Genomic DNA, 11,168 nt, shown 5'->3' with positions numbered 1-11,168 from the left:
CTTCACCATCCATACTGATACTGACAATTGGCCCAGTGGTGAGAATCTTTGTTTTCTTGATATTGAGCTTCAATCCATATTGAAGACTGCAGTCCTTGATCTTCTGCAGCAAGCGCTTCAGGTCCTCCTCAGTTTCAGCAAGCAGGGTTGTATCATCTGCATAACGCAGGTTGTTGACAATTCTTCCACCAATCCTGATGCCACATTCCTCCTCATACAGCCCAGCGTTTCGAGTGATCTGTTCTGCATACAGATTAAAAATGTATGGAGACAAAATACATCCCTGATGGGCCCCTTTTTTTATTTTGAACCATCCAGTGTTTCCCTGCTCTGTTCTGACGACTGCCTCTTGGTCCAAGTATAGGTTTCACATTAGCACGATCAAACGTTCTGGGATTCCCATTCTTCTCAGAGTCAGCCACAGCTTGTTGTGATCCACACACTCTAAAGCCTTTGCATAGTCAATGAAGCACAGATAGACATTCTTCTGGTATTTTTTGCTTTCTGCCAAGATCCATCTAACATTAGCTATAATATCCCTAGTACCGCGACCTCTTCTAAATTCAGCCTGCACATCTGGCAGTTTTCTGTTGACATATTGTTCCAAACATTTTTGGATAATTTTCAGCAGAATCTTGCTTGCATGTGATATCAATGATACGGTTCGATAATTTTCACACTCTGTTGGGTCACCTTTCTTTAGAATGGGAACAAATATCCATCTCTTTCAGTCAGTTGGCCAGCTGGCTGTCTTCCAGATTTCCTGGCACAACCAAGTGAGCACATCCAGGGCAGCGTCTGTTTGTTGAAATAAATCAATTGGTATGCAGTCAACTCCTGGAGCCTTGTTTTTTGCCAATTCCTTCATAGCAACTTGAACTTCCTCCTTCATCACCATAGGTTCTTGCTCATACGTTATTTCATGAAATTCCTCTGTGTCAGCAAATTCCTTCTGATACAGTAACTCTGTGTAATCCTTCCATCTTCTTTTTATACATCTTGGATCATTCAACATTCTACCCAAACTATCCTTAAGTATTGCCACCCGAGCTTGAATTTGTTTTTCATACCTGTAATATACCATTGGGAGCTTTCATGGCTTAGTCCATAGGGAATTGCACAGTTAACCTAAAAGATTGCATCTCTCTGAATGTTCTAATCAACTTCTCAGGAAAAAAGAAGAGAGAAAATAAAAAGATGGGCAATCTCCTCCTGATAAACTTACAGCCTTGGAAATCTATTGGAAGGTCAACAAAATGTTGGTTCTGATTTGATGATAAGGACATCTCGAGTTTTAACATACCACAGAAATAACCACTTCATGCATTTGATTGCATTATTCTTTTAAATCAACTCATGAAGATGAAAGATTAATACAGTCTTTTGAAAAGCAATGCTAAAGAAAATTTAGACCATTTTCTAAGGATGAAGGCTAATTTTTGGAAAAGAACATCATGTTTGGAAAGGTGGATGGATGGTCAAGGAGAGGAAGAAGACCCTCAACCAAGTGGATTAAGACAGTGACTGTAGCAATGGCTTAAGTGTGTCAGAGATTGTGAGGACGACACAGGAAAGGACAGGGTTCAGATCTGCTGTTAATGGAGTTGCCATGAGTTGTACTCAACTTGGCAACACCTAACAACAACACAACAATGTATTATATAGTGCTGGTGTAATATAAAACCTTGATACAATCAAAGCACAGTTGTTTGGTTCCCCCCTCTTCGTAATTTGTACCATTTTTACCTAAATGTCCCCAAAGCAAGAACTGACCGAACTTAATTTCTCAGCTTTGTTTTAAAAGGCATTAAAAAATATGTGACAAATGTTCTCAACAATTTAGATTCTTAATTACACATATAATTGCCAAACAACAGAATTAAAGTTAATACAGAATTATTCTTTTCAAAATAATTCCAAGTTTCATTTGCTATACTTTGAGAGTTAAATAAAAGTTTGGGGTGAATTTTTATTACAAATAAATGCTTTATTTGAAGCTGAAAGAAAATGTCTTTAAAGTCTGAGTGGTAAATTACTGTTCTGAGAAAACAGAACTTAACAAAGGTTGTGTGCTTGGTTGAAAATAGTGGAAATGCACAAGGGAAACAATTTATGGCCATACATTGTGGAGTAAAGCTTTCTAATTCAGAAATTGTCTTTTCTACTGTCTACTCTTGGTTGGTTCAAAAGCACCTAACAATAGTAACAACATTATAGAACATTTGTGTCAATAATTATGCTCAAATTTGGGTGACCATGTTGGCATTTGACACACAGGTGACATAGTTTGCTGCATCACAGAAGCCTACATATTACACCAGTACAGTGAACTGACAGAGAAGCACTGTACTAAGAAAGGCAAACAATTATCAAGTAAGTACTACACACCCAGTTATAAAGTAAATGGTGATGTTAGTGTGTACCGTCAAGTCAGAACGGACCTATAGCTGACTCTCCAGTGGTTTTTCAAAGGCAGTTAATCACATGAGAGGGGAAATGGCCATCCATCTTTTGAGCAGCTGGTGGACTCTAACAATATGCTTTCAGGATTACAACACAGCAATTTCCAATATAATGAGCTGACAGATAACTGATGGTGGTGTATCTCTAACAGCAAATTATAAAGACAAGAAGGCACATAAATATCATGGCACAGGTCACTCTTTTCTGAGACCCAAAATAGCCAGTTAGCATGAGGTCCTGGATGTGGGTATTTGGCCCAGACAGTGGCTCAGCTGGGTTTTTGGAACTTGCTGGTGCTGGGCCTGAGGCCCAAGTACATGTGGGTACCTGCTGTGATGGGGCTGCACTCCTAAATGCCCCCAAGGATATGTTCTGGGCCCATCTTGGATTCAGGCCCCAGCTCAGATCTAGCTGTGAAAGGTCTGCCTTCTTAGAAATCTGCAAAGATCTGCTCAGGGTCCACTGAGACCTCAGGCTTGAGGCCAAACCTGGCTGTGGTGGGGCTGAACACTTAATTGTACTCATACAAAATCTATACCTATTTTGTCTACAAAGTTTGCATACATTGTGTTTCACTCTATTTTTCATTCACATTGTGTTTCACACAATCATGCACTATGTTTTATAAAATTAATCACCATTGGACCTTGCCCAACATTACCCTCTCCATTTTCCAGGGTCCTTCCCATTTACTTCTCCCCCTCCCTCTACCCACCAAGCCTCACAACCCTGTGGTTTCACTCCTACCCAATCTCAGCCCTCTCCTGCCTTGAGTTACCGTACAAGTTTTACTAGTTGTTATGTGCCATTGAGTTACCTGCGACTTGTTGTTAAGTGCCATCGAGTCGTAGGCATCTCATAGTGACCCTCTGAACGAAAGACCTGGACACTTGTAAAACTTTCGTCGCTTCTCCAGCTTCATAGGTTTTCCTGAGGCAAGCGATTTCAGAAATGGATGTCCTTCGTGCTTCAAACTCATGTTGTTGTTGTTGTTATGTGCCGTCGAGTCGTTTCCGACTCATAGCGACCCTATGCACAACCGCCCTAAACCCTGCTCTATCCTGTGCCAACCGCACCGCCTCTGACACACCCATCCCGATTACCCCAATCACCGAATCAATCCATCTCATAGAGGGTCTTCCCCTCCTGCGCTGTCCCTCCACCCTCCCAAGCATGATGTCCCTCTCCAAGGACCCGTCCCTCCTGGCAACATGTCCAAAGTATGCCAGACGAAGCCCCAGAATGCTTGCCTCCAAGGAGTAGCTTGGTTTAATCCTCCCCAAGATGAATCTGTTTGTTTTCCTGGCAGTCCAGGGTACATTCAGTACCCTTCTCCAGCACCACAGCTCAAAAGCATCCACTCTCCTTCTGTCCTCCCTAGTCATTGTCCAACTCTCTGATGCATAACAAGAGATTGCAAATACCATGACCTGTATCAGGCGCACCTTAGTCTCCAGAGAGACACTGTTGCTCCTGAGTACTTTAGAGAGGTCCCTAACAGCAGACTTTCCCATCGCGATACTCTTTTTGATTTCCTGACTGCTGGTGCCAAGAGTGTTGACTGTGGAGCCGAGCAAACTGAAGCTGTGAACACTCTCAATCTCTTCGTCATCCATCCTGACGCTGCTAATTGGTCCAGTGGCGAGAATCTTTGTCTTCTTGATATTGAGCCTTAGTCCATACTGAAGGCTGCAGTCCTTGACCCTTCGCAGCAAGTGCATGAGGTCCTCCTCAGTTTCAGCAAGCAGGGTTGTGTCATCTGCATAAGGGAGATTGTTAATAGATCTTCCACCAATCCTGATGCCACAATTCTCCTCATAGAGCCCAGCCTCTCGGATAATCTGCTCTGCATACATGTTGAAAAGGTATGGAGACAGGATGCATCCCTGGCATACACCCTTCCCAATCTTGAACCATGCAGTGTTACTCTGCTCTGTTCTGACTACTGCCTCATAGCGACCCTATTTACAACAGCCCTAAATCCCGCTCTATCCTGTGCCAGTCTTACTGATCCTGACACACCCACCCACATGACCCCAGTCACTGAATTAATCCATCTCATTGAGGCTCTTCCTCTCCTGTGCTGTTCCTCCACCCTCCTAAGCATGACATCCCTCTCCAAGGACTGATCTTGCCTTGCAGCATGTCCAAAGTATGTCATCCTTCTTTTTTTACAATACTAGTCTTATGCAGTATTTGTCCTTATCAGACTGCATTAGTTCACCTAGACTCTCCCAAGTTACATATTTTGTAAGCAAACCAATTAAAAAAAAAACAAACACAAACCCAACATCTTATTACACCAGAAATCGTTTTTAATAAAAATTTATTTTAATTGTGATTTTAACGAATGTTTACAGAGAATTTAGATATTCATTAATTCATTGTTGCACATTTTACCCCAGCTCATTCCCTTTCCCCTCCCCCAGTTTACTATTCTTCTTTTTTTTTTTTATTAATTTTAATGAAAGTTTACAGAGAGTAAGGATTTCCCGTCATTCATGGTTTCACTTTTCTCCCTGCCTAGCCCGTCTCCCCCAATTCACTCTTCTCCTTGAAGAGTAAAAGAAAAACTTTTTCATTGTGATGCAATCCCTCCCCCCAAGTCCACTCACTCCACTGTGCAGACTTCATTCTGGACTCCTGTCATGACAATAATACCCAATCATATATCCCTTTTAAACAGTTCTCTCCCTCATCTGTTTCAATGCAGTATACATTACTCCTCCCCTCCTTCTCTGTCTTCCCTCAACCCCGATGTTAGTCCTGTTTTACAACAGTGGCCCTATGCAATATTTGTCATTTTGTGACTGAGATATTTTACTCATCATAATGTCCTTCAGGGTCACCCATTTTGTACAATATTTCATGGGTTCCTTGTTTTTCAATGCTGTATAGTATTCCATTGTGTGAATATACCAGAGCTTCTCTATGCATTCATTTATTGTGATGCTTTCAAGATGCAACTCAATCATTTTGTGTGTGTGTTGATTTTAAAAAAATTGTTATTTTAACAAAAGTTTACAGAAAAGTTGGACTTTCATTCATTCATTGTTGCACATTTTCCTTGACCTCTCCCAGTTCACTTTAGTTATGTTGTTTTTTTTTAAAAAAAATATTCATTCTCTGTTACACCATTCCTTTCACCCCCCTTTTCTTCTCCTCTCCCATTCCACTTTACAATGTATCTCTTATTCTGGACTGTTATTATATAAAGAATGCCTAATCAAATATTTCTCTTAAACAGTTTTTTCCTTCATCTGTTCTAATGCAACGTTCATTCTCGGTCCATGCTTTTCCTACTTTCTCCCCAATCTCCCATATGAGTCTGGTTTTATTACAGTGATGTTATGCATTATTTGTCTTATTGTGACTGAGATATTTCATTGAGCATAATGTCCTCCAGGGTAGCCCATGTTGTGTGAAGATTTATAAGTTCATTGTTTTTCAGTGCAGCATAGTATTCCATTGTGTGAATATGCAATAGTTTTCCTATTCATTTCCTGATGGGCATGTGGATTGCTTCAATCTCTTTGCTGTTATGAATAATGCAGAAATAAACATGGATATGTATACGTCTGTTTGGATGATGACTCCGGTTACTTTAAGGTATAGTCCCAGTAGTGGAATTGCTGGGTCAAATGGCATTTCTATTTCCAAATTTTTGAGAAAGTGCCATGCTACCTTCAATAGTGGTTGCACTATTTTACACTCCCACCAGCAGTGAGTAAGGGTTCCAATCTCTCCACAATCTTGTCAACATTTGTTATTTGCTGCTCTGTTGAACTTTGCTATTGTTACTGGGGTGACATAGTTGTTTGAGTAGTTAGAACAATCAACCATTTAAGATCAAAAGGGCAACAACTTCCCCAGGATAAAGCTCAGAAGATGGGAAGGGTGAGTGGAAAATCAGAAGGTTGAAAACAAGAACCACAAGGTGATGTTAAAACAGGGATTGTAATCAATATCATCAAATGGATGAATGGTTGAACAGAATACCAATCTCTTCTGTAATCTTTCACTCAAATCACAATACCAAGTTAACAGAGAGCTTAAATCTCAATCTTTAAAAGACAGCCACAACAAAAATCCTTTCCTAATTACAGATGGCTTCTGTCTACCATCATGCCAACAAAGGGCAGTCTTTATTTACTATTCATGTACTTCAGAGCCAGTGACTAGCTTTCCCTATTACCTACCCCCTAAAAGGGATCCCAGGTTACTAGGGAACTAACTGCTCAGTCTTCTTGAAGGACTAAGTAGCAGGTAAAGTCTTTGGAGGGAAAATCCGGCTTGCCTTGAGTCAGGATGCACCACCACAATGAAACAAACGCCAGAGCCTCTTCACCGCCATTGGTGGACGCAGGTAACAGGATGCACGTGTGGGCCTAGCCAGGCTTTCAAAGGCACCAGTTGCAGAGGTTACGCCTCTCACTGGACCTGATCCCAACAGGTAAGGTTTGGGATTGAGCTGAGTCGGCCAGGGCAGCCCAGCGTGGTGTTCCCCAGGGACTAGGAAAGACTTCAACTTTGGGAAGGGTCACCCAGGAGATTCTGGGGCTAGAGGTCTCTTTTGGCATAGAAGTTGGCAGGCCTGGCAGCCACGTCTATGCTCATCCCCTTCAGAATTGAGATGTGGAGTTGGGGCCCCTTCGTGGTCTCAGTATGTCCCCTTGTGCCGTTGCATTGGCAGCTCCTCTGGGCTTTCAATCCGTGACATCCTATCTGAAAGTAGCTCCGTGTCTCCCCAGCCCAGGCTGCTGGGTGTGAAGCTAGAACCCACCTCTCTGGCTTGGAGTTCTGAACAGGTTATTAGAATGAATTTTAAATCACAACAGTGTGCGACTGCTCTTCACTAAAAGAGGGAACCTTTCTATCAGCCTAGAAAAGGAACCCCTCTTCTGAAAACAAAGCTCATTTTGAGAGCAACAACGCCAGGGCTTTTCTTTATGGGCAGCCAGCAACCAGCCAGCGGCTTTATCCTGCTACCTGGTACCTGAGTCCTGTCTGTACTCCTTTCTGTGTACCTGGGACAGGTAAGGACTTTAGTGAGCTAATGCTTACATTGCCTTATCCCGCTTCCCTCACCCTGTCCCTACAGCAGCTGCACTGTGGCAAGCAGATGAGGTGATATTTGAGGTTAACATTAATAGTTAAAATTGGAACCCTCAGTGCATGGCAATTGACTGAATACTTGATGTGGATTCTTTCATTTGGATCTTTAGCATCCCTGAGTGATATGAGTCAATCATTAAACTTTCACTGCCTGCCCTAAACTTGGCAGTTGGGGCCCACCCCTATCGGCCTACCCTTCTGTATCTTGAATGACCACAGTCCTATAAACCATTCTAAAATTTATGGGTTCACTAGACAGCCGAGAACAACAAAGCCCCTATACTCATTTAAACAGGGCTTCGAGAAATTGAAAGCTTTTCTATTAAACTCAGCTCAACTCATAGTGGTAGAGCTGTAACTGACACAGCTGATCCTCCAGCAAGTTTTCTGAGGCTGTAAATCTCCTGAGAGGAGACTTGACCCTTTTTCTCCCACAGAGTCCCTGGTGTATTCGAACCACCAGAGACGCTGACTTTGGGTTAGCAGCACAACACTGACTCTGACTCTGGTGACTGTGCCACCAGATCTCCCCAGCATTCTACGTAGAGGTCAAGGGGCGGGGTAAGGCTTTAAGGTGAGAGCAACCGAGACTTTTGAAAATGCTTAGAAGGTGAGCTTTATAGTTAGAATTTCTTCCACTACAATAATTTGCTGTAGTAGGAAGGGGCTTCAGAATAGAGAGATGATGACAGAAATTTGGTGTAAAGAGAACAAATATAATGGCACTGGGGAGCAGAGGAACTACAAGGAAATATGATGATCTTCCTTTCTTGCTCATAGTAAGCCCATGTGTACCAGGTCAGACTCTCCACATGTTGTATTGTCAGTGACTGATTTTTTTCTGGTGCTTTTCGGTGTACTGAACCCTCAAGGTTTTTTATTTAGCAGCCGATCCCACTAACTATTTGTTTCTTAGAGTGTGTTTGTTACAGACGGACACCTCCAACAACAAAGCCTGTGTTAAACTTGATACTCTGTGTGCCTGACTGGTTAAGCCATGCTGTGTAGTTTATGTAACCGTTTTCCAACTTAGAAAACGAATCTGTGATAGCAGAATGCTTTAGATTGTGCAGTTGCTGCTCCGAGATGGTAAGGAGAACCTTTGAAGGCTTGGAGTAAGGAACCCTTTGAGGAAATGATGCCTGCTCTTTTGAGCAGAGGAAGGAATTGTATGAGCAGAACTTACAGTTTAGAGGAGAAATGTACATATTTTTATCTTAAGCGTTCTTTGAGTTAAAGAGATAGAATTCTTTACCTCTCTTCTATTCTTCTAACCTTTCTATTCTGTGCCACCTGTTCCTTTAAAATTATAATTTGAGTGAAAGTTTGCAGATAGAACTAGTTTTCTCTTCAACCATTCATATACATTTTATTTTGTGACTTTATCTATATTGTAACAACATTATCCATATGGTAACCTCATCTTCCCCACCCCCTCCTTGTTTCCACTGGTTTTCTATCTACCCCTTTCTGTCCTCTGAGTTTCACCCCTAGGTAAACGCTACTCTTTTGATTTTCTCTGGTTGATTGTTCTAAGGACTCAGTACTTCCTTGGGGTTATTGTTCACCTCACAGGCCTGTCTATTGTTTGGGTAAAAGTTAAGCCCTGAGAGTTTTGTTGCAGGCTAGAAGGCTATACACCTCAAGTTTTTACAGCCTCATTTATCCTTTAAAGTTCTGGTTTATGAAGAACTAAAAATATGTGAGAAGTAGAAATTGGAATAAGTTCTATCTTCTTGTTAAGTGCCATCGATGCTATGTTCTTTTGAGCACAGGAAGGGATTGCATGAGGACAACTTACAGTTTAGAGGAGAAATGTACGTATTTTATCTTATAGACATATTTAATTGATGTTACATGCCAACTATGACTCTAGTGACCAGTGGATCTGAAGCTTGCGCTATCCTGTGCCATTCTGATCATCTCTGACATACTCAGGTCCCCTGTTACAGTCACTGTGTCAATTCATCTCATGAACGGTCTTTACCTCCCTTGTTGACTCTCCACCTTTCTGAGCATAATGTCCTTTTCCAAAGTCCCTCCTAACAACATGCTCAAAGTATATGAGATAAAATTTCACCATCCTTGCCTCCAAGGAGCACCCTGGCTGTTACTTTTCCAAGACATATTTGTTTGTCTTTTGGGAAGTTCATGGGGTATTCTGCTCTCTTCTCTAATAGCATAATTCAAAGGCACCAAGTCTTCTTGGGTCAACTGTATTTATTATCTAACTTTCAAAGAACACCAAAGGAATATAGAATACCAAAGGAAGATAGGATGGAAAAAATAAAAAGTGCCTCATTACAGATTCATCAGAAAGAAATGACATTATTACATTAAAAGTTGAGTTAGTGACTAGTTAATGAGAGGGATGAATTGAAAGTTGACCAGCAGCTTTAAAAATTGGGTATTAAATAGCATGTCAGTGCTATAGGCAAGATACGGAGATGAGGCTGTGAGATTCCTCAACAATGTAAATTCATAGTCGAGCATGTATGTTGATTGGTAATTCTGTAAAGGACATTTTCTTCTGCCTTATATTATTCCTTGTCATTTCTCCCCACTAATTTTCTTTATTCAGAACTGCAGTTATTACAAAGATATTGTAACAGATACTGCATTTATAATACATCTCTGAAAACATTTTAACATGAAAAGTTACTGCTTAAGATGAGTAGTTTAAACTCCTATATATCCATCATCCCCAGATTCAATAACCATCAAAGTTTTAATAGAATATTTTACCTATATTTTCCTAGTCATTTTGACTAAAAGTTTTTCAAAACTGGAGGCATAGCTAATCTCTGACACAAACTGAACATCTTTCTGCTTGAAACTGTGGAGTTTTTTAATTGAAAAGTAACCAAATGCATATGGTTAAAAATGAAAAAAATAGTATCAGTCATATATCATGCTTCTTTTTTTTTCCTAACTGGGAAACATTTCCATTTTTACTCTTAAAATTATGAATCAAAATTGGCAAGGCAGGATTTACAGAGCCACTTCAGAAGAACGGGAGGGAAATTTTGGAAAGTTCACAAGAACACATACTTAGCTAGAAATCTAGTTAAACTATGATTCTTTCCTGCATTTTCTCAATAAGTTCTTCCTTATTTTTTCCTCTCATGTATGTTTCTTAATCTCGGTTTTCTAATCTTTTAGTCCCTTCTCCATTGTAACATGCCCCGTTTCATGGGCATCATGGCACATACAGTCTCGGCATATACAAGGATGTCTTTCTCATTTTCAAAAAGTTGATTGGCTATATAATCACATATATACAATGATGTTTAGTGATCTAAAAGTAAAATAAAAGGACATAATTTTTTTTAAAAATAGGCTGTTTTTGAAATCAATATTAACTTTTCTGTGTCTCAGCTTCCTCCTTTTAAGAATTGAACTGAATTTTGATAGAAGCTGGGTCAAGGAGCAGGGAGGGAGGATGACCAAGAAAAGAACAGATCATGAGATGGCCTGGCAGTCTCCTTACTGGAGGAACCTTAAGTAGGTCTAGAATCTAGGACCTTGATGAGAGAATGGTGAGATGTGAAAGTGAGGATCCAGCTAATAGCATTTCTTTTTTTTTTTTT

Source organism: Elephantulus edwardii, unplaced genomic scaffold (genome assembly GCF_000299155.1).
Source record: "Elephantulus edwardii isolate Elephantulus edwardi_28Jun2011 unplaced genomic scaffold, EleEdw1.0 scaffold00059, whole genome shotgun sequence".
NCBI lineage: Eukaryota > Metazoa > Chordata > Mammalia > Macroscelidea > Macroscelididae > Elephantulus > Elephantulus edwardii.
This window is presented reverse-complemented; position numbering follows the sequence as displayed.